This window comes from Grammomys surdaster, unplaced genomic scaffold, assembly GCF_004785775.1.
Source record: "Grammomys surdaster isolate TR1022 unplaced genomic scaffold, NIH_TR_1.0 126115, whole genome shotgun sequence".
Taxonomy (NCBI): domain Eukaryota; kingdom Metazoa; phylum Chordata; class Mammalia; order Rodentia; family Muridae; genus Grammomys; species Grammomys surdaster.
In genome coordinates this window covers 2144711-2168946 of record NW_021620923.1, presented here as the reverse complement: position 1 = coordinate 2168946, position 24236 = coordinate 2144711, and the positions used below count along the sequence as shown (strand labels likewise).

General features: G+C 37.8%; 1 protein-coding gene across 1 annotated transcript in view; it reads left to right on the top strand.

The window, feature by feature from the left end:
- The window catches only part of Robo1 (roundabout guidance receptor 1), a 373399-nt gene that overhangs the window by 44269 nt on the left and 304894 nt on the right, over nucleotides 1–24236 (top strand). The gene's annotated exons all lie outside the window — the stretch shown is intronic.

The window sequence follows — 24236 nt, the reverse complement described above, 5'->3', positions numbered from 1 at the left end:
TCTTGGAGTTTAAGCTTTTTTGGTTTTGTTTGTTTGTTTTGTTTTGTTTTTGGGTTGTTTTAACAGTTCTGGAAGGTATTTACTCCTTGCAAAGATTTTCTTTTTGTAAGAACTATATCATTGATTTACTAGTATGGTTCTTTTATTTTACAAAATTGTTTAAAGGTTAAAAATCTATGAAGGAAGGACTGGAGAGATGGTTCAGAGGTGAAGATCACTGGCTGCTCTTCCAGAGGTCCTTAGTTCAATTCCCAGCAACTCACGGTGACTCATTATCATCTATAATGAGATCTGATGTCCTCCTTTGGCCTGCAGACATACATGCAGGCAGACTGTCCTATATATAATGAATAGATACAGCTTAAAAAAATGATGAACAAATCATTTGACACCAACTTTATTCTCAGATGTTAGGAGGTGAATGGATCGGAGAAATGTTTTATGAACAGAAACTGGATTGAGTCATTTTTCCTTTATTCTTTTAATCAGAGAGGCACATAGTCTGATCAGCGCTCCAGAGTTGACACCTGAGCTTTGCTCATTCCAACCATATCATGTCTAAGTCAAAAGAGGAGAAATCCTCTTTTCGGATAGTTAGTGTCTATTATCATTTCTCTTTTGCTTTAGTCTTAGTCTTGGTTCCTTCTTTCCTCTCTACTCCTGTTTGGAGAAATCAAATATAAGCAGATGTACTCACCACCTAAAGAACCATCTCTTCCCCTAGGTGTTTAAACAGATTAAGTTGAAAAATGACAAAAGTTTTAAATGACAAGAATGTTTGTCCAAACTCTTATTTTCATATGAGATTGTGCACTCTTTAAGAATAGTGATTTAGCTCTATCTGCAAACACCAATAACTTTATTGTCTATTTTTAATTTGATATGCAATACAAAAATCACATTTGTGTTCATACAATTTCATATAGAATAATTATGGTAATGTTTTATTGAAACTTCAGAAATATGAAGCTGTAATTCTCTGTGTGAGCTTCTGCTGGGTGTGTCACAATAGACTTCTGTTTCCATGGGACACATACCCCACTGAGATGTGAAGTGATACTGTGTTCTCCAATGGTAAATTAGCAATGTATAGTAAGTGGAGTTCATTGTAGGCTAGTTTAATTTCACTTTTGTCATGGGCATTTTCTCAGGTCCTGATGAGGGAAATCCATGCAATGCTATATGAGATTTCCAGGCAATTAGCAATCTAATCAATATGGGATTAAAAAAATCAGCAGCAGAAGAAGAAAACTAAAATTAGGTATCCTTTCTGCTCACATTCCTACATCATAATCCTTGCCATGTGCTCCTTCATCCTTACTGTTAAAACTGGATTTTTCATATGTGAATTTTTATAACAGTCCAATTTTTACTATCTGTCTTGGTGAATAGAGTTAGAAATTAATTATATTTTTAAAGGGGGAATAATCATATTTTATCAGTTACAGCAATACTCTTCTTGTATTTTAGGGAAAGTGTCTGTGTAACAGAATGACAGTTAGTTTCTCAAATGCGGTGTGCTGGATAGTTTTATGTCAAATTGACACAGACTAGGATCATCTGAGAGGAGAGAACACCAACTGAGAAAATGCCTTCATAAGATTGGGCTGTAGGAAAGCTTGTTGCGCAATTTTCTTAGTTAGTGATTGATGAGGGAGGGACCAAGCCCATGGTGGGTGAGCCACTCCTGAGCTGGTTATCTTGGGTTCTGTAAGAAAGTAGACTGAAAAAGCCAGTAAGCAGCACCCCTCCATATCCTGTGCACTAGCTCTTGCCTTCATATTCCTGCCCTGCTTGAGTTCCTGGCCTAACTTTCTTCAGTGATTAACAGTGAAGTGAAACTGAAGGCCAAATAGTAACATCCTCTACCCCATTGCTTCTGGCCATGGTGTTTCATCATAGCAATAATAATCTACTTTATGGAATTTGGTTTTAGAGAATTTGTATGATATCATAGATAGCATGAGAAAAACTTCAGACGTTTACTAAAAATAAACCTCTAAGTGCTCAAATATTCTGGGACTTCCTTCCTTCATCTATAAATATTTAAGATTGGGACCTAGATGTGCCTACTATAAAATTAATTTTTATTTACCCTTTCAGTAATGAAATATGATTAGAATATCATGTGATCAAAGCATAGTTTTCAGGCAAAAACAGGTATCATGGCACATCATTAATATAAAATCTTAGAATTTGAAAGTTGTTATTCTTTCAGAATTGGTTTAGAAAAATGCTCTCAAAAGAGACTTGTGTTTGGGAAACGTTTATTTTTAATTTTTATTTATTTATTTATTTTTAGTGTATTCTACTTTTGTATCAAGGAATTTTGTCAGTTAAAAAAGTCAGCTCATGTTAAAATGTATTTCTTCGGTTTCTGTACAGCAACAGCCACTGCATTTGAGGACTTTCCCATTCAAGTACCTTGCTAACCTTCAAAGTTCTTATGAAGTTGACATATCAAAGTGGTTTGTCTTCAGAGTTTAATCTCTTCCCTCATCAGTGAACTAATTAGTAAATCTTCGAGTAGATCTTTAGATATTTTTGTAGTAAAACTTCAAAAAAACCCCAAACTCTGTTAAATATGAAATATTGATTTTTCTCCTTACCCACAGGTTTTTTGTTGTTGTTTTGTTTTGTTTTTGTTTTTGTTTTTTTGAGACAAAGTTTTTCTGTATAGCCCTGGCTGTCCTGGAACTCACTCTGTAGACCAAGCTGGCCTAGAACTCAGAAATCCACCTGCCTCTGCCTCCCAAGTACTGGGATTAAAGGTGTGCTCCACCACTGCCGGGCTACAGTTTTTTAACTTAAATAAGAAAGTTCATTTGTTTGCTTTTATAGTTCCCAAATACCTTTCAAATCTGTGATGTGCTCTTTGTCAGAGTAGAGCAACTAAACCTCCAAAGAACTGTGTGTAGTTACAGCAAAGTAGAGAAAGTTACAATGCCTCGCTCTACCGTCGTGATACCTCATTCCGTTTCAGCTGAATCCAAGAGTAGCCATCCATTTCTTCTTACAAGATAAAGAAATGATATGTTGAAATATTTTGATATGTGATTTAAAAAAAAATAACATTGTTTCAAGGAATTAGCATTTATAGATTAAAAACATATTAAAAATGTAGCTCAATGCAAAACCTCCTAACAGAATTATGTAGAAAAAGAAGGTTCCTCTGTGTGTGTGTGTGTGTGTGTGTGTGTGTGTGTGTGTGTTGTGCATTCTCATGAAACAAGATGAAGCAGAGGCTGCATGACAGAGATCAAGGACTCTGTCTCTCACTTCGCAAATTTTATCTTCATGGGAAAACTTTTCAATGTCCTTATTTTTCGGTCTCCTTGTAGAGAGAGAGTGAATGAGTGCTACATTTAAGGGCATCTAAATAGATTAGAAGGTGGAAAGCAGAGCTCCAGTTACAGGAGCTAGGCTTGGCTTGCATTATAGGGGCAAGCCAAGAGCCAAGAGCCAAGGATTGGGTGGGGGTTGCGACAGCCAAGTCATCAAGGAGAAATCAGTAGGTCCTGGGTGCAGTATGGCCCAGTGGAGACAGTCTTAGGGCTCTATGGCCTTATAACATGCACATAAGGGATTAAATGTTTCCATCAGCCTTCAGCAGTATTGACAGAATGGACTAAAAGAGAAATAAGTCGTTTTTTTTTTTTTAATAGCCATTGAGAGGAGGAAGGGAACTGGATATCTGGTATTTATTACACATGTGCCAGACCTCTGCTGGGTCCTTTACATCTGGCCGTTCTAAGCATCCTGTGAAGGAGACGTTGTCATTCCAGCTTTATTTCATTTTATAGATAAGTAAATTGAGAACCAGCAAAATGCATACATTGACCTAACAAGTATTAGGATCTGGCTTTAAACTTGGAGAATAAAAGTCTGTGACTTGGATGCAGTCATGAAGGCAGGTAATTCATTTACTGTGAGAGCCACAGGAAGATTCCATTCCACGAGTGGAGCATTTATGCAGGCAAATTGGTTGATGCCTAGTGGTGTTTTAGACAACGAAATAACTTATTTTCCAGTCCATTCTAAAAAGATGGAACTCTTTCACATGTTGATTAAGACGTGCCAAGCCTTCTTAAATGAAAGCAATATGTTTTCATGTAAGAACTCAGCTGTTAAACAGAACAAATATGTATTTCCTGTTAGAGAAAAGCAGTGACTCCACTTTGGACCAGAATAGAAATGGACCAGGTGTTCTCAAGCGAAAATGTACAGCAAAACAATCTTTGGTCCTTTTTACAGGTTCTTTTGTTGAGCTTGGTTTTCCATCCCTATAATCCCAGTTAGAAATCCTAAGAGGAGACTGAACCAGAATGTTCCATTTTGGGGAGAGGAAAACTTAGGTTCCAAAATGAATCCCTGTGTCAAAAGAAAAAACAAACAAACAAACAAACAACAACAACAAAACAAAAAATAGACCTTAAAGATAGATTTGATTCAGTACATTGGTAGTGGGATCCTGTGACATCTGAATTGTTAATAAGATTCTACCTCTGCATTTTACTGTTAAAGACTCTGAGATATTTTAAGTTATGACTTTCATGGTGATGAATGCCAGCATGTAAGAGTCCTCCCTGCACACGGAGCTCTTCCCTTTGAATTCATTTTCACATAATTGATGAGGATACTGTTTCCCACAGTAGTCTCCAGTTGCATGTTTCTATTTAATTTAAGTTAATTAAAGCAAAATGCAATAAAAGTTCAGTTTCCCATGCTGAAGAGCCTCGTGGGACTGGTGCCTCCCGTGCCAGTGGAGCATAGACCTGGCGTCACTGAGGACGAACAGGTGCCCTTGACCTGGCGTCACTGAGGACAAACAGGTGCCCTTTGACAATGCTAGATCACACTAGAAGACTCGTAGAGTTTTAAACTATCGGGAAGTTCATTTAAAGCTGTGCTTATTAAATCTGAGTTTATTCTGTCTCTACTGACAGATATTTTCCTTACAGAATTATCTTTTGTGTTGAACATACTTCAGATTTAGGAATGGGTTTCACACTTTTTTGTTCTTTTATTTGTAATGAAAAAGCATTGATATGGAAGATCAATTGCTTGTATGACTTGGACTGGAATTGAGTTGCATCATTCTAAGACTAATGTATAAGGGATTTTCCCATCATCTAAGAGCACCCTCTCCCAAGTATCTACATTGCTCAAAGTAGTCAGAACATCAGTGGGTTTCCCACTGTGTATAGCAGTGTTAAAGATATTTGTAAGAATAGACTAAGTACCCTTAAAGAGACTCCAGGGACACATATATTTTTATATACATACGATGAATTGTGTATATTTTCCATATTTATATAACACATATGGAATTTGCATTAAATCATAAATGCAAATACTTGTTCTCATCTTCATGAACTTATTCGATAGTTTATAAATTTCTGACTGAAATTGTCTTAGAACACTTTCAGAAAACAGAGTACGTAGTATAACTGCCGATAATAATTGGAAACGTAACACTTGAAGTAGTAAACACCATTGGAGTGAGAAAGAAAAATATCACTTCTACAGTTTTTCCATCATCTGTTGAGCCTCAAGTTGGTTTTAACCATTTTTAGAGTTATAAGTCACACAAAATACATGAAAAAAAATGATGTTGTCAGGGCTGATTACCTTCTTAGTCACACACATATTTAGAATAAAAATAGCCCTAAGCCGGTTTTCTTCCTGTGTTTTAGACCCCTTGCTCAAGAACCTGTGTACCTAATTTTATGAATTTATCCTTCAAATATTTCTTATGCTATTCCTTAAGTTGCCTACGTGCTGGATAATGGAATGATGAACTCATTGAACCTTGCCTGTCTTCCCACCACTCTTCCTCTTGCCCAACTTGTTCCTAGAGAACACTTGACAGCTGCTTCTTCACTCTTCCAGATCTCCCAAGAGTGTCTGTGCAGTAGTAGGCTCAAATGCAAAAAATGTGAACATGCCTAGATTTCTAAAGTTTGGGTGAAATTTGCACTTCAGCTCTCTCTTCCTGATGGCTAGCTCTTCGAATAACTATGTTGGATTGAGTCTGTCCACATCATTTTTGCTCCGCATTTGTGTTCCCCACTTAACCATCCTTTCAACTCCTCACTGGCTGTGTATTGTAAGGTTAGGGATGGAATTGTTTCTTGGGAACACTGCTGAATTCCTCCCCTCAGCACAAGCAGATGAGGTGTCATTTGGATGTGATAGGTTGTTTGTGGAGAATCCCGATGAGATGGGAGTTACTGACTTGAGCACTAATTAGTCAGCATGTCTGTATTCTTATAGAAAGTGAGAGATTTGGACAGAGAGGCAGAGACACAGGAATGGCATGTTAGGTACAGAGTTCTGAGTTCAGGGTTGATGTAGCCAACAAACATCCAGAGATAGAGAGAGGCACAGTGCATAATCTCCCACACTGTCTTTGCCAACAACTAACCCTGGCACCTCCCTATTCTTGATCTGTAGACTCTGCAACTGTGGGGCAATGCACTTGCATTTTAAATGATCTGTTATGGCTGTCTAGTGGTTTCTTTTTGGCTTGTTTTCTGTTATTGTCCCTCTTTACGAGTTCACTGGTAGGGCTGGAGAGATGGCTCAGTAGTTAAGAGCACTGACTGTTCTTTTAGAGGTCCCGAGTTCAATTCCCAGCAACCACATGGTGGGTCACAACCATCTGTAATGGGATCTGATGCCCTCTTTGGGTGTGTCTGAAGACAGCTACAGTGTACTCACATACATAAAATAAATACATAATTCTTAGAAAAGAAAAATAACAAAGAATTCACTAACCTTTTCTGCAATTGGCTTTTCTCTTGAAGAAGATGTAAATATGGGGTCTGGAAAGATGACTCAGTAGTTAAGAACACTTGCTATCCTTGAAGAGGATGGGAGTTCAGTTCCTAGCACCCATGTCTGAAGGCTCCAGAAGACCTACTGTACTCTTGTAGCCATAGTGTGACCTGGCATGCATTTGTGTATACATCATCTCACTTGTACATGTACACCCATTGACACACACACACACACACACACACTCACTCACAGTAATTGAAAAAATATTTTCTTTTTAAAGAAAGCAAATTTGTCTCTGTACCTAATAACTCAAATAATTATAGCATTTAAGAAGCTTTGGTCTGCCCAGATCCTATCCAGCCCATACATCTTTCCCAGTGAAGAAGAGTCTGGCTACATAACTTCATGATTTATTCTTTTTGCTGGAAATTTAGTGTAGTTGTATTTCATTTTTTGTAGATCACCGAATTCTTCTTGAGTTCTTAGCTTTTGATATATACAACCCCTCCCAATGTTCAGGCTCTAAACTTTCTAGGTACTGAACTTCTAGACTGTAAGATATTGAAGGATAAGTTAGGTTAATGATACCTACCCTCCTGTCAATATTATATAGTTAATTGTTACAAGGTAATATAGGTAAAGTATGAGATACACACACACACACACACACACACACACACACAATGCCCAGTATGTGACTGGAAGATACCAAGTCCCTAGTTGTTTGATGCTGACTGTCTCCTTTCTCTCTTCTTCCCTGTCTACATCCATTCCTCCTCTCCTGACTCTCTGTCTTTTAAAGCAAGGCTTCAAGTGTTTCAGGTAGTCCTCACACTCCCTGTGTGTCTTCTTAACCCCAAAGTGAAAGATGAGTTAGATATATTGGCCACCTTGCTGTGTTTATATGGTGCAGAGGACTGAACCCAGAACTATGGGCACACTAGACAAGGGTATTACTGAGCTACTTCTCCAATTTCACATTCCCCCTCACCCCCTTTTTTTCTTTTACTTCTTCTTTTTACCCTAATATTAATGTCTGCTAAAATACTTTTCAATAAAAAAAAATAACGTGAGCTTCCTGCTTGGATAAGTAATAATAACAGGTGTTACTTCACTTGGGCTGTGCTGAGGCCAGCATCAAGCGAACAGTAGGTGTGAAAGGTTTAAAGTGAGAAAGCCGGGAGGCAGCGTTGCATGGCAACGCGTCCGTACCTTAAACTTTGATTCTCAGCTCTCCACAGTATTTGGGAGGTACTAAGTGAGTTATTGACCCTCTGAGAGTTTCTCTATTTGTCTACTCAAAAGTAAAGGAACTTATCCTTTCTTCTTTTGAGCTTTGGACCCTCTTCTGAAACCTCACAATTTTCATGTGACTATACACCCTGAAGAAACTTGTGCTGACCTTCAAGGATTCACACATGCGCTTTAGAGCACATCGTCCACAGGCTAGGGATGCGTGATGTTTGTCTGGTAAAAAAATTTTCCTTAGACCCTTGTGTTTAAGGCACTCAGAAGAGCAGCGTCCTGACTCTAGCCAGGGGGTTTTATGTGTCGTCAACTTTGATTAAGGATTCTCACTCTGCTGATTCATTTTCGTCGGTTGGAAAATGTGCGAGCTGACAAATGTATCTGTTCCTATTCCAGCTTTCACATGCTGTGTTAGCTTCATTTTCTGGGTGAAGAAACTGACCCATTAACTGAGGTTTGTAGAGAGGTAGAAGTTTATGTACCTAGAAGAAGAGTTCTTGTATGGAGATGATGGGCCCTTCTTTTTTCTTTTTTCTTTTTTCTTTTTTCTTTTTTTTGTCTAATCGATATGTTTTTTGAGTGCTGGGACGGAACCCAGAGCCTCTTGCTCGCAGGATTAGTGCTCTTTCCAAGAACTATACCAGGATAATCTTGAACAAGATTACTCGTTAATAACATTATGTTTACTGCTTCTCAGCAGAGTTTAATGGTTAAATGTCTGGATCTAGGAATGGAGTACAGGTGTCTCATTCTTTCTTCTGTCAGTTTGTCCTTATGAAACCCTGGATGGATGCTATCGAATTTTTGTGACTCTGTTTCTCATCTGTAAGTTGTGGGTAATAACAGTGTTTCCTTTAGAAATGTTGTGGCCTTGTAAGAATTAAGATACTGAAGAAACTGAAACATCAATACAGGTTAGCTATTTTTCTGGCTTCTTAGTAAAGATTAGTAAGATGACTATAAAAATATTCCTTTGTGCTCTTCAGACTTTAATGCTATGTAGTTTTATTATTTTTTTCTATTTTTTGGTATATGTTATTTTTTTGTACAAATATATAGAATTCTATGTGATAATTCTATGCATGTATAGCATGAGTAGCTATCAGGGTAATTTGTTTTTTATATCTTCTTTATTAAAAAGCTTGATTCGTGCATGAAAATTCTATTTATAGACTGCAGTGTAATGTTCAGTAATATGTACAATATGTTCTGATCTAATCTGTAATTAGTGGTATGGTTTCCTTAAAAGCATGTTTGGAGACTTTCAAATTCTTAATTTTAGTTTCTGTTGAAAGTTTAGACTACATTCTTTTTAAGATTATAATGTATTGTATCATTTGGCCTTACCTTTTCTCCCTGCTGGCCTCTTTAAAAAAACATTATATCTATATATCTATATATCTATATATCTATATATCTATATCTATATCTATATCTATATCTATATCTATATCTATATCTATATCTATATCTATATCTATCTATCTATCTATCTATCTATCTATCTATATGTGTGTGTGTGTATAGATACACACAAACATACATGTATGAATATATATATACATACATGTGTGTATGTATGTATGTGTGTCAGTATATGTCAGTGTGTATATATATATGTGTGTGTGTGTGTACATTATATCTATATATCTATATATCTATATCTATATCTATATCTATCTATCTATCTATCTATCTATCTATCTATATATATATGTGTGTGTGTGTGTGTGTGTGTATAGATACACACAAACATACATGTATGAATATATATATACATACATGTGTGTATGTATGTATGTGTGTCAGTATATGTCAGTGTGTATATATATATATGTGTGTGTGTGTGTATAGAGATACAACCTGCTCATATACATACATGTAAATATATATACATATCTATACAATCTTCTCAGCCCATATAATGTCATATGTATATATGTTTTAGGGCTGACCATTTGGTATTGTATAACCCATTGGTATGCTCTTCCCAGGGCAACACTATTTCTCCTATTTCCATCATCCCTTGTTTGTCTGTAGTACTGTCTTCTTAAATACATCAGTGCAGTGATGTGCAGAGCAGCCAGGCTTTGTAAGTTTTCTGGAGCACACAGGAGTGTCCTCCTGACCATTTCCTGTGTATCACATGCTCTGTGAGAATTTCCATTCATTTTTCTTTGTCTTTTCAATTATTTGATTTACCATCAGCAAAATCCGCAAACCTTGCAGTTCTAGAGGCTTGTCCTGACTTTTGCTTGTGTCAGACTTGTGGAGACAGATGGATATGTCTATTGAAGATGAAGATGAAATGTTTGTTTTATGGGTAACCTGGTGAGAGTTGGGGACAGATTACTGATGACTGCTGTTAAAATAGAATTTTGTGTTATAAAGGAAAACAACTCAGAATTCCTGTAACTGGTATAAATTTTGCTGTGGCTTTGTAGGAAATAATGGGATTATTTTATTTCTCTTCCTATAAGACCAGTTAGTTAAGTAAATTGAAAATAGTTGTTCAAAACACACATTTAGATATATTAGCATATTTTTATAAGTATGTGTTTGAATTGGAGAGTACTTACAAATGTTCCTTTATGACAGTACTTAGTTTGGCTAGTCTGCTCCTCTCCCTCCTCTCTCAGAGTGTGTGTTTACCATTCTTTTAAAAAAGTTAGCGACTGAACTAAAACCTTGCTCAAGCTAAGCATCACTCTACCTCCAAGCCCTAATGAGCTTTGCTCCTTCACTTTCCTGGAAACACGTCTGGCGGATTCTGAATCTCCACACCCGTCTGCTTCATTTCTGCCCATCCGTTACCACTTGCATACACTTTTGATAATGTTAGGCTGTACCATTTAATTTCAAAAGGCCCTCCAGTTGCGAATCAAAGTCAGGTGAAAATAATTAAGTAAACAAGGCTATCACTAAATGTGCTCAGACTGAAATGTGGTCCTTTCATGCTTTCAACACATGCAACGCCGACCTTTGGGGGTTTATGATACCCTTGTGGAGCTTTTCCACGCTCTGTAACTACTTGATCACAGTTCTAGATAGAAGCTCTGAGGTTTTGCTTCTCCGTTTTACTCTGTAGTGGTAATTACAGGTCCCTGTGGTACTGTAAAGTCTTACATTCATTCGGTGTTCTGTAGAGCCAACCACAGACTATTCACTCAGGAAGTACTTGTTGAGTTGAAATAATTTTACTTCCCTGTATTGTTTGACATTCTTTCTTTTTGGACTTCAGCCATTTAACAGCTGTTGTTGCTGTGGTTTAAGATGAAACCATATAAAGAAAACAAACAAGTAGAAAACTTAGCATTGTTCTCATCTTAGCATCAGGTTTCCGTTTGTCCTTTCACCATGGATAGGCTATTTTAGTCTTTAAATCTCACAGTAATGTATATCTTTTTCCTTTATATATTGTCTTTCAGTGAAAAATGTTCTTAATGGTTTAATAAGCCAATCAAGAATTTCTATTTTTTACGTTGGGCATGGTCTCTAGACCTGTGACCCCAGAACTTGAGAGGCTGAGGCGAGAAGCTAAGCACAAGTCTAAGGCCAGCGGGTTCTACATAGTGAGATCTAGATCAGACAGGGCCGATGCAGAGAGACATCAAGAAAAGCAAGCAAACAAGCAAATGAAAAGAATTTATCAGTATTTTCCCGCTCTTGCCATGCTCATACATTATAGTTTAATATATAATTCCCTCCTTTTTCTTCAAGCATGTTTCTTAACATAGTTAAGAAATCTTAAATTTTAAAGTTAAGTATTTTAAATTTTTTTATGATGATGATAATTTTATACTAGTTCCCTTGGTGCATTTTCCTTCTTTGTAGCTGTGATGCAATGGTACCCTTCACGTCTATCATTCCATTTGACTTACTAGATCAGGAGAGAGACTGTCCATTCTAGGTTTAATTTTTCTTAAGTTGAATATGAAGGGAGAATAATTTAAGGTTCAAATCACCAATTTCCCCTGAGTGGCAGAGACTAGGAATTAGCTTGCAGTGTCATGGAAGACAGGTGAAAAGATTAGGTCAATTTGATGCGTAAAGAGAAGAGACAATTGATAGCTGTTAATTGGTTTGAATCCATATCCAGTCTTGTAATTCCCAGGGATCACACAGGCATGACCCAGCAACTCTGTTGCCTCGGGGTTTGTGACCCCCATTCAATTACTCTCATACAGATCTTCTACCTAGCTAGGAAAGCCTGCTTTTGAGGGGGTCTTGCGTAATACTTTGCGTACGGAACTCCTGTGTATTATGATCATTTAAGTGTGCACAAGAAAAAGGTTTGCTTTCAGTCATTCTGTGTTGCATGCATAATCTTTTGTGTATAGAACTCTTTTGTTTAATGCTCATTTAAGTGTGCGTAGGAAAAAGGTTTTATTGCTGGCCAATATTAGTGTATGTCCATGTTTTAACTACAGTGTAGATCATATATAATGACATTAACTCTGGATTGTACATAATCTAAAAAGATGGAGATCTTATTAATACTTTATTTTAGAGCCTGAGTGTTGCTACCTTCTAGCACAGACCTGTGAAAGTGGAGACAATTCATGTATATTTGTTGAGTAAATAAAATATTTGTTTAGTAAATAATGCTAAAGTGTTAGCAAAGATTATATTTTATTTTCATGATTCCACCCTCTGCTAATTTCATTCTCTACACAGCAGGAGAATATTATGGAATATTTACCAAGTACAGAAATTAAAGAGAGAAAAGCATAAGCTACCTACATTTTCCAACAATCTTTTAAAAGGTTTTTTTTTCCTTTTTCTCTAGACTCTCTCTCCCTGCACCTCTCTCTGTCTCCCTATCTCTTTAACCTAGAACTGAGCAGTATACACCCATGTTCACAGTGAGACACACACTTGATGTATCCGTACATACTTCTGTCTCCTGCTGCCTGTTATCTCAGCGCTCTCAGGAGGTGCAGTTCCTTATCTTCTCTGCTGGCTGGATATTTGTGTATACTGTGTTGGAAACTATTTAAAAATGTCTCTTGGGTCACCTGTCATTTTCTTCCATGTTTGTTAACAAATTTATCCAACACGTATTTATTAACTTGATGTTTACAAGGTGCTGTTCAAGGGACTGACTGGAAAGGTAGAAATGTTTGAGTTATCGTCAAACTATTGATAAACTAACAAGACAAACTTTATAAACAAACTGAGTTCTGACAAGTTCCCTTAAAAATTAAAAATGAAACCACTTTCACAGATGTTATATTCCTTCTCAAAGTCTTATGAAAAATATGTATAGATATGATATTTTCTGTAGAGATGTTCTTACAAGTAGGAGAATTTTGGAGAGGCTTATATTTTGAAATATATATGAATATATGCATATATATGTATATATATATAATTTTCTCAGATTTTTTTATATTAGGTAAACTAAAGATAGTTTTACTTACCCTTTATAAAATAATGATTAAAACTAATTAAATATTTGTTATTATCTAAAATTTTTATTTATTTATTTATTTGTTAGTTAACACTGGCAAATTAGTTTGGTTGCCCCATGCTGAAGGACAGGTTCTAGTTCTCTTCTCCCTTTATTGGTATACTGCTTACCAACTCAAACATGAACTACACACTTTAGAAGAGGTAAGAAAGGAAAGTATACAATTAGTTTACTAATGTGCCAAAAAGATTTGCATCAGATTTACTTGTTCATGTCAAAATTCTTGAGTTTTGCAGAGTGGAGTTGACTACATTTCTATAGGAATTCCTCAGTAAGCCTTTCAAAGTGTATTTTAAGAATTTTGTTTTTTAGAAGTCTGATTGTCTTTGAACAATCATCTGTAAAATAGTAATTTTATACTTATTTTGAAAACATTAACCTCTCAACTAGAACTCAAGAGGTGTTTTTTTATATATATATTTAACCAGTATGACTTCTTCAAAAAGTAAAGTTAAAAGCTTCCTTTTAACTACATTAATTGATTTTAGGTTTTGAACTGTTAGGAAATTACTTCTATACTGTAGTCTATACATAATCTGAGAAAATGTAATGCAGCCCTTTAGAAAGGATTAGCTAGTTTAAGTTTACATGATATTTTTGAAACCTTTACTATAGTTAAACTATTGTATGTATTTCCACACTTATGTGTATTTTAAATTTGTGGCTTGAAATCATCTTTTGGAAACATGAGTAAGATTCTCAGGCTATTCTTTCAGAAACTTTAAGATGAGGACAGAGGTGCTTTGTTAGGCAAGGTTTATTTATACATTTGTAAATGTCCCTGATTGGCCACTTTGATGACAAAATCTGACAGTATATCATCGTCTGCTATTTCCATATTCTATGTAAATAAATGACCTGAAAATTTACATTGATTGCAATGCCATGCTACTTGCCTAATATGTGGACCATCCAAGATGATTACTAACTATATTTTCCTTGCAATTAAAAAAAATCAAAGGACCACCCATATACTGTTTTTTTCTCAATGGCAAATATTTTCAGAATCAATTCTCAGAAAAATTACAAAGATCTAGTTGTCTTAAAAGCTAAGACAGGCCATAAAATGTTAGGGCGTACTTTATATTATACCTTGAGATCTAGATATCTTGAATATTAGCATTCACTGAAATATACAGACCTAACCTCTACTCTTGTGGCCCACAAATTTTTGTATATGTCATGAAAAGAAAATGAAAGACACTGTGACAACTTGTACAGTAGCATTTTATAAGCCATAATAATATCTCTATTTGGAAGTAATGCATTTCAGTATTCACTGTGCCTACTTGGAGTATTTCCTCCACAGAAGAGAAACGCTTTACTACAGCCTTAGCTGGGTAGTGCATTATGCTTCTCAGGAAAACTGAGTTGGCTGTGCTAAGTGCTTCTTTAGATTATTGATTTTGTATGTATGATGTGTACTCATATGTGTTTGCCCACACGTACGTGGGCAGGTGTGCTCACCCGTGCTTGTGCATTTGGAGACAAGAGGTTGCTGCCAGGTGTTATCTATAGGTCACTGTATGGGCTAGACTGGCTGGCCAAGGAGGGCTGGAGATGCTCCTGTCTCTGCCCTGCAGTATCTTGGTGCTGGGATTATGAGGCTTCCTAATGGACTTGTTTCTTCAGTGTTGGTGATCTGAACACAGATGCTCATGCCTGTACAATAAGCATTTTACTAATTGATGCCCCTAGTTATTTCTTTTTAGTTTGTCTTCTTTTGTTTTCAGAGTTGTTTTTATAGAAATTGTCCCAATATCTTCCGAGAACTGTGCAAATTAAAATGTATTTGGATTTTAAGTATAAAGAAACTGGGGACTAAGCTATTTCTACAATCTTTCTTCCACAACTGGAGGAAAAAAAATGCTCCCGGAATTAGTAAGAATACTGCTGTAACTGAAAGACGGGGGGCAGGAAGATGATGAAATCAAATAGGGCTGCTCATGCAGCATCCAAAATCTCAAGCCCATGTGTTTATGTAATTGATTATTTTTTTCACATCTGGCACCATGCTAATGAATAAAATATAGATATTATCTTGACTTCTTTCTATAAATGCAAAAATCAGCTAACCAGTTAATCCAAGTTTAAGTAGCTAACCAGTACAAGATTTAAACCCCAGTCTCTGGTTTAGTTAGTTTCTGTGCACATAGAGTAGTTCACAATTGTTTTTTAAGATATTCTCTCCCAATTCTAATTTCCTTGACTATTATTTTCCCTAATTAAATGGCTCATATTCTTTAATCAATTTGTTTTGGTGTTTTATGAGACTAGATCTCACCACGTGGTCATGTCTACCCTCAAACTCAATATGCATCTTCCTTTACTGCCTAACCATTGGGATTATGGCCACTGCCTCCGGCTTTAATGTCATCCTTGCCAATATTTTCTGTCTGTTTTCTTACACGTCAGACTGAGACCAGTGACTTTATTTCATAGTTCTTATGTAAGCAAGTGGTGGACGGCCAGATCGATGGGTGAGGAGGTAACACACACATTTGGACCTTTAAGATATGCACACAATATTGTTTAACGTCTTGCAGAAGGGAACCTCTTACCACTGGCACCTTTATTAAACATTTTTGCTAAAGGGAAAATATGAAAGTAGGAATTCTGAACAAACTTCCACCTTCCCATCTCTGTAGCCACTGCCAGGGGAAGGTCCCAGCTGAAGCTGAGCCCGCAGTGGGTAAACCCTTGGCATCTCTTCACTCTCTGTGTTATTAAAAGTGGTGCAGTGTGTGTGTGTGGGGGGGGGGAGCTCAGAATTACTTCTAAAATTCAACTTATACTGTCAATCTCTTTTCCCATCTCAAGGGACATAACCATTTGGTTTTGATGACAAAGGGATATCACCTAAACAGTATGTATTCTTTCCTGGAATTTCATTTTGTCTCTGCTTTGACCATCATTGTAGGCAATAGCTCTGCCGGGCACTCAGCTAATTCTGAGGATTATTATAAACTTTGGTACAAGAGGTTCTTTTTTTTTTTTAAATCTTTCTAACTGATCTTTTGAAAGCTTGTAACCAAAGGAAAGCTGAGGAAATGAAGAAAATGCTCTGCTCTGTCCATTATGTGATTCCTTGCGTTGAAACTTCGCTGCCCTTCTATTCCTTCACAGTGTGTCATTTCTGCTGAGTGCGCTCATGTCACTTACGTTTCATAATTCGGGTTCTGCCCTTGTGTGTATTTCCACAGCATTGAGTGGACTTTGGTAATGGGGGTGACTCCTTCCTTAGAAGACAGTCTTCCGTTAATTAGTTTATTTATTTGCATATTTTATGAGATAAGACCTTAGTGTGTGGTCAAGTCTAGTTCCAAACTCTGAATGCCTTTTCTTCTGTGGCCTGTATTTAGTGAGCAATGAGTAAGTGGTGCTTTCTTGTTTTTAGCAGATATCTCCTGGTAGGAAGAACCTCTGACAGGAAAATTACTGGATTTGTGATGAAGGGGTGTGTGCTTGTAATTAGACATAATTTTCCTTGAAAGGTAGTCAAAGCTTAGGCAAAAAAACAAAAATAAATCCACCCCCCACCAAAAAAAATTGCAAAAAACAAAACAAAAACCCCACAAAACTTAAGTAGCAAGCTTTCTCCAAGAATGTAAGTAGTTTTACAAATATAGGCACATTGCCAGTGGCAATGACCCAGCCTTGGACCAGTGTTACCAACTTTTCTATTATTTATTGTCGGCCTCTCAATTACTCAATATCAATTGATATTAGCAACTTTATAAGGAGTTTCGTTCTTCAAAACTCATGCTCCAGGAGCAGAATTTAATCACCACAAACTTCCTGATTTTACCAATCAAGAATACTAAAGAGACATTTAGATATAAGTAAGAACTTCACAAAACCCTGGTTTCCGTTCAGGCTACTGGAAAACAGACTTGAAACTATAAATAAAGGCTTATGGAAAAAAAGAAAGAGAAACCGTAAAATTGTCTACAAGCCTGAATAGTATTAGTATGACCAAAGTCTCTGCAGCAATGGCTCATTTGTGTTTCTCTAAGTAATGTCTCTGTAGGTGGGGGGAACGTTTACATCCAGCTAGGAGCTTGGGTTCTTCATCGTAAATCTCATGTGACTTTGATGTATTTCCCTGAAATGCTTAGCACTTACGTGTATGTCTCTTTCCAGCTGTGGTTGTGTAAATATTTAGATATTTCAGTCACTCTTGTTTATATTTTATCTTCCAACTGGGCCGTGCTTGAAGGAATTCTGCCCGGGTCTTTTCTCTGTTGCTGATCTTGCTGAGTTCAGTGGTGTTACATCCCTAGGGAGCCACCGATGTTCTTCTTGAGAGTGGTGGACATTAACATCCTAAGTCCTTCTTCAAGGACAGTGTCACCCAGGTGCTTGTTAAGGAACAACAGGGTCATCTCAATTTCTTGTTAATGTGTCACTCCTTCTGTCCTCCTTACTGTGTCCTTTTTGTAACTATCAAGTTACTATGCAGAGTGTGGGATTTGCCAACTATTCTGTACACCTTCTATCTTTTTATAAAACAAATCAACAAATTAGCATAACTACAATGGTGGTTGACTTGAGAACATTTAATGATTGTAGAATAGTTATGTAGTGTGGAAGATATACCCATGTCATGATGGGTCAGAGGTCACATTTGGTGTTGATCCTTGCCTCCCATCATGAGACAACTTCTCCCTTTTCCTCTGGTCGTGCATGACTGCATACCAATGAGCTTACAGGAAAGCGCCCTTTCTCCTCACTTTTTATCTTGCTGTAGGAACACTGACATTACAGATGTGTATTCCTCTACCCACCTTTATTTAGACCTGATGATTTGAACTCAGATCTCCCATGTTTCTGACATAAGCACTTTACCCCTGGGCTCTCTCCCCAGCTCAGTTATCTTTTCTTACATGAGGTTGCTACAGGATAACCCAGGCTGTTCTGGAATAACTGGTCTTCTTTCCTCAGCCCTCTGAATGCTGGGATTGCATGCATACCACCACACTCCTCAGCTATGAAAATAACTTCAATTATACACGTGGGTGTTTGCAGACTGAAACTCTCAGCAATCTGATAACTAATAATGCAAGGATGCTTAGCAGTTTGAACTGGTATTTAGGCAAGAAGATAGAATACAAGGAAAACATTGAGTATGAAGTCTTTATTAGGTTGGTTCGGTTTACTGGTAAATACTCTTTTTTATGGAGAAAGAAAAACAAAGGCCATCAGACTTGACAGCTTGTGAATATTTTTGCCAACAACATCTTAGAAGTAAGACATCAAACTGGATGATTTCAGTGTTGAAAACTCATGTGACAGCCCATATTTATGTATGGACTATTTGGAAACAGTAGGAGTTTTGCATTTGCCTAGGACTAAAACCCAGTACTGCCACCTCCCAACTGAATGGCATGTGAGTCTCAGGACAGCGTGTTGACAACACATTTAACAACACCCACTTCAGAAAGTTGATCTTATAACAACGGATGGGATGGGATAACTAACCAGAGATTACTCTCAGTTCCATTACTTCCTGTTTATATTTGATCACAGAAAATCATTTATTATAGTTTTAATAAAGATGATGATTGGTGTTCATTTTTTCTATTACCTGGCCAAGTCATTAAGTATATGAGTTGGCTATTGCAAAGTTCCTTTTATGAGCATCATAAATGCATGATAATGTATAAAGAATTAAAACACTTCCATGTTTTGTTTCTCTGTGATTTCCAAAGTCCTTGGTTGTGTTCCAGTTGAAGAACTGCTTTTCCGGTCATCTTTTCTATTCTCTTCAGATTGCTATATACTTAATTGTGTACATTTTCTATTCAAATGTACTCATCAGAAACAAAATTCAGTAAACCTCCCTATTTAAAAGAAAAGGAAAGGTTTCCATATCTAAATAACCTTTGGAAATGGTGCGTATTGCATACATTTTTTTTCTGGCAAATTGGAATGAACATCAGTAAGACTAGACTCTGAGAACCTCAGCTCTTTTTCCTTTAATATGAGAAATGTTATTAACAATGTGGGGAAAGTGTATTCCGTAGAGAATTTAAAAATTAGTCATTCATAATATAGAAAGCATTTTTATTGCTGGAGCTTTGACTGAATGCTGCTGTACAAACATGGTGGTGAAAACTTGGGTCTGAGTTCTCTATTCCCCAGTGTCCTGCTGGCTGTGGTCCAGCTCCAGGGAACTGAAGTTGAGATGGAGACTCTCCTCAGCAACAGTGTGCTAGAATGAAGCCTGGGCCTTCTCCAGGTTCGGCAATTGGCCGTGACTTCCTCTACACCTTCCCCCCAGATAGTTTTATTCTTTCCCAGGATTTTTGCCCCAGCTCTTTCCTAGTCAACTGCTCTAGCTGAGATTTTTGATTCTCAGGTTAAAATTGGAGACACAGCTGCCAACTCATTATCTCTCTGGGTTTTGTAAAACAACCAATGTTTTAGGGTTTCACCCAACCCTTTTTCCTCTCATGTTTTTTTAATCTCTGTGTTGACTGTAACTATCCTCCAGCCAGCAGTGATATAGTGGGTTCCGTGTCTCTCTTCTCTGTTTCTCCTGTCTCTTGAGCATCCTTCTTCACCACCCTCCACATTGCCAGTGAGGAGCCTTCATTGATTGTTTAACTATATCTCTCCAGTGTTGTCCTTTCTGTAAGTACAGGTACAAAGGGTCATATTTTGAAGGTTCAAAGATTAGGTTCTAATCTTCCAACTTAGACTGCTTATGTTCATTCAATCAAGTTCCTTAAATAATAATAATAATAATTAATAAGCTAAATAATAGAATTCTTGTTTTGTTTTCCATGATTTTCCAGCTGAGGAGATAGGTCATTGGGAAGCCTTGGTTCCAGTGGGAACACAAAGACCTGTGTTTGATGCTCAGCATGAACATAAAAAAAACAAAGCAAAACAAAAAAACAACCATAAAAAGCAACAACAACAACAACAAAAAACCCTCAGTGCAGAAGCAACAGGTCTGTGACCCCATCACTATGGGGAAATGACAGCAGTGAGCCTGGAACTCACTGGCAAGGCGGTATAGTCACTCCATGAACTGCAGGCTCACTGAGAGATCTGCTCTCAGTCAGCGCTGTGACATAGAGGAGGACATCCACTGTTTACCTCTGACCTCCAAGTGTGAGCGCGCGCGCACACACACACACACACACACACACACACACACACTTCAACAAACTTGCAGAACTCTGACAAGATGATCAAAGCCTAGTCTGTCACATCCCACATCTTTCCCGTTTCCTGACTTTCTATCCTTTCTTTAATTTTTCTTCTGGTTGGTTCTTCTCAATTTCTGACAGTGCACACTGTCACCTAACCTACCAGCATATCCCTTCCATATGTGGTGTAGTCCAGTAGCTGTGCCCTGAGTGAATTCCTTGCCTTTCTTTTTTTCTGGCTCATTCTTAGGGATCTTCTCAGCTGTAGAGGCTACAGACCCTTCCCTTAATGGCTGGCATTGTCTTCAGAGCCCACCCTTTATGTTCATACAGCAGCATTTGTAACCTTATTTCCTATCTCAAGTAGACTTTCATAATTTTAAATTCTCTTTAAGTGTGCACCACCCCATTAACTGATTATCATCAGTCCCCGTCTTTCATAATTACAGCCATTCTAAAGCCTAATGATACACTGAGGTCCATACCACTGCTAATTATCACTAACCTGAAAGCCAACCTGAGTTCCATTTTCTTCAGTAGAACCATTGTGAGAATTGGGAGGGTTTCTAAAGTCTTTTCTTTCATCTTGCTGGCTTATTTCTCCTTAGTTTCATGTCTGCTATCATTTAAAGAATTTGTAGCATGCTGGGTACCATTTTCTAAACTAATGCTGTTTCTCTGTCTGTTGTTCTGATGATAGAGCTCTTCTCTCCCCACGTCTCTGTCTCCATCTGCCTCTGTCTCTGTCTCTATTGACCTCATCATACCTCTGTGTATGTGCAAATGCAAGTTCCCATGTCTGCCCGGGAAAGCCAGAAGCTGATGTTGAGTGCTTTCCCATCCCACTCTTCCAGCTTAAGAAGTTTATCTCCAATGGAAGAGCTAAAGGAAGGACTATATGTGCTGAAGGGGATTGCAATCCCATAGGAAGAACAATATCACCACTCCTAGCTCCTAGGGACAAAATTACCTACCAGAGTATTCAGAGAGGGATCCATGGCTCCAGATACATAGGTAGCAGAGGATTGCCTTTATCGGGCATCGATGGGAGAGGAGGCCCTTGATCCTGTAGAGCCTTGATGCCCCAGTGTAGGGGGATGCTAGAGCAAGTAAGGCAGGAGTGGGTGAGTGGGTGGAGGAGCACACTCATAGAAGCAAAGGAGATGGGGGAGTAGAAGAATGGGATTGGGATCTGTGGAGGGGAAACCAGGAAGGATGTATCATTTGAAATGTAAATGAATAAAATGATTAACAAACAAAAACAGTTTATCTCCAGGTTTGGAGATAGTATCTTTAAATTAATGTGGAGTTTAGCGTTTTGGGTCGACTGACTGACCAATAAAGTCCTCTCCCCATCTGTCTAACTGCTATCCTGTATCCATCCTGGATGTGTGCCCCTCATGCCTGGACTTTACCTGTGTGCTGTGGATCCAAGCTCAGACCTTCATGCTTGCATTGTAAGCTCTCTATCAACCGAGTTGTCACCTCAGCCCATGTTATAAAACTCTTAGTCACTGAGATTGCTAATTTTTCATATAGTCATTTCCCTAGGAAAAACTATGCATTATAGTAACTAATGAACATACAAATAAGCTTCATATGCCATATAGAGTCTACTGGGGCAGAATACAGTTTACACTGATTATTTTAAAAGGCAAAGCCTTATACTTTTCCTAAACAGTTCCTGCCTTTGTTGTTGTTGTTGTATGTTTGTTTGTTTGGAAATGTGGTTTACTAGTCCAGTTGGGCCTCAAACTAAAAATATAGCCAAGAAGGAAATTGAACCGTTGGTAACACTGCTGCTGCAAGTGTTAGGCACAGACATCTCTTACTGTACCCAAATCTAGAGTCTGTGATTCCTTCAGCTCCCTCTTCTCATATCTTTCCTTGTAGCTGTTTCTTCAGTTTTCTCAGAGTTTCTACTCATGTTTGTGGGATAGTGTAGTATGTTCAGCACTTTGCCCTCAGCAGCACAACTGTTGAGTTGCTGAGGAAGTCCACAGGCCTCAGATACTTGTCAGGAAGAGACAAGTGTTTATATAGTGCTGTTTAGGTTTATAGAAGGGAACTTAATTTGATGGGAAAAGTTACAGAGAGTGGAGATTTGAAAGAAGCCCTAGCACTGAGGAGTGTGGTTTATTTGGAGCCCCGTATCTGTGGCAAGCATTTGCTGGGCAGAAGGAAACACAGTGTGGTTGTGGAGCTAACAGCAGGCATACGAAGGTGTGAGCAGGCTGTGTGGAGTGCCGGGCTGGGGGAAAGAAAAGTCTTGAGAGCAAATGAGTTCAAAGCCTTCTGACTACATCTCAGTGGATGAGGAAAGGGGCTTTCCTAAAGCTCTGCATACGAGATAACGGTTGGGTTCAGATGGCAGGTGAGTAAATATGAGGTCCATCATGGTGAAGATTCAGCAGCAGTAAGCTGCATGCCTGGTGGCAGGGGTATGCAGACCAAAGCGTACTAACAACAGCCATGGGCATATAGTCTCCAGTGACATATTCCCTCTAGCAAGATGGTGCCATGGAAACCTTTCCACACGACCCCACCAGCTGGGGACCAAGTACCAAAGCCTACATTTGTCTTTATACAGCCACAAACACAGTCCCTGTTTTTGAGGTTTAATTTTATTGCAAAAAATATAGAGTATAGCCACAGGATGTATTTAAACAATATATACATTTGAGAACTACCTCGATAAAGTGTCTTCTGAGGCCCATAACGCAGCATACACCCAGAAATATCCCTTCTCCTTCGCCAGTATTTAAACTCACAATTTTTTAAAATTTCCCTTGAAAATACATATATACACATAATATGTATATACACAGATGTATATAATCCTTTATAATTTAATAAATTCTGAGTTTATATTAAGTATTCTTTTTATAGCAAAAACATACTTTTTGCAGGGCTGGAGAGATGGTACAGTTGTTCAAAGCACTTGCTGCTCTAGCAGAGGACTTGGCCTTGGTTCTTAGCAACCACATGGCAGGTCACAACTGTCTGTCACTGTTGTCCTGGGAGGTCTACTTCCTTCTTCTGGCCACCATGAGCACCAGGCATGGACATGCACATGGTGCACATACATACATGGTTGCAGACACTCCTATATATAAAGAAAAGAAATCTTTAAAAAAAAAAACCTCACACTTTACTTTCTAAAAAGTCATAACAATATCTAACCGGATGATTTAAAACAAAATGACACCCCTTAAAAAGAGTTCTTTTTATTTGGATAGAAATGTGCATTGGTATACAGAAAACATTTATTAGACAGTCATCTTGTGCTGGTTAAAAGGAGGACTCTGGGAATATATGCTATTACCGGCAATATTCCAGGACCGCTTTAGCTGGTGTTATTGTTCCTCTGTGAAGACAGGCAATACTTTTGATTTTTCCCCCATTGCTGTAATAAACAATGACGACAAAGGGACAAAGGGCTTATTTACCTCAAAATTCCAGGTTATAGTCCATCAAGGCAGAGAAGAAAACATACAGGAACTTGAGGCAGGTAGTTGTGCAACATCCGTAGAGGAGAACAGAAAGCCGTGGATTAATGCGTGTATACCTGT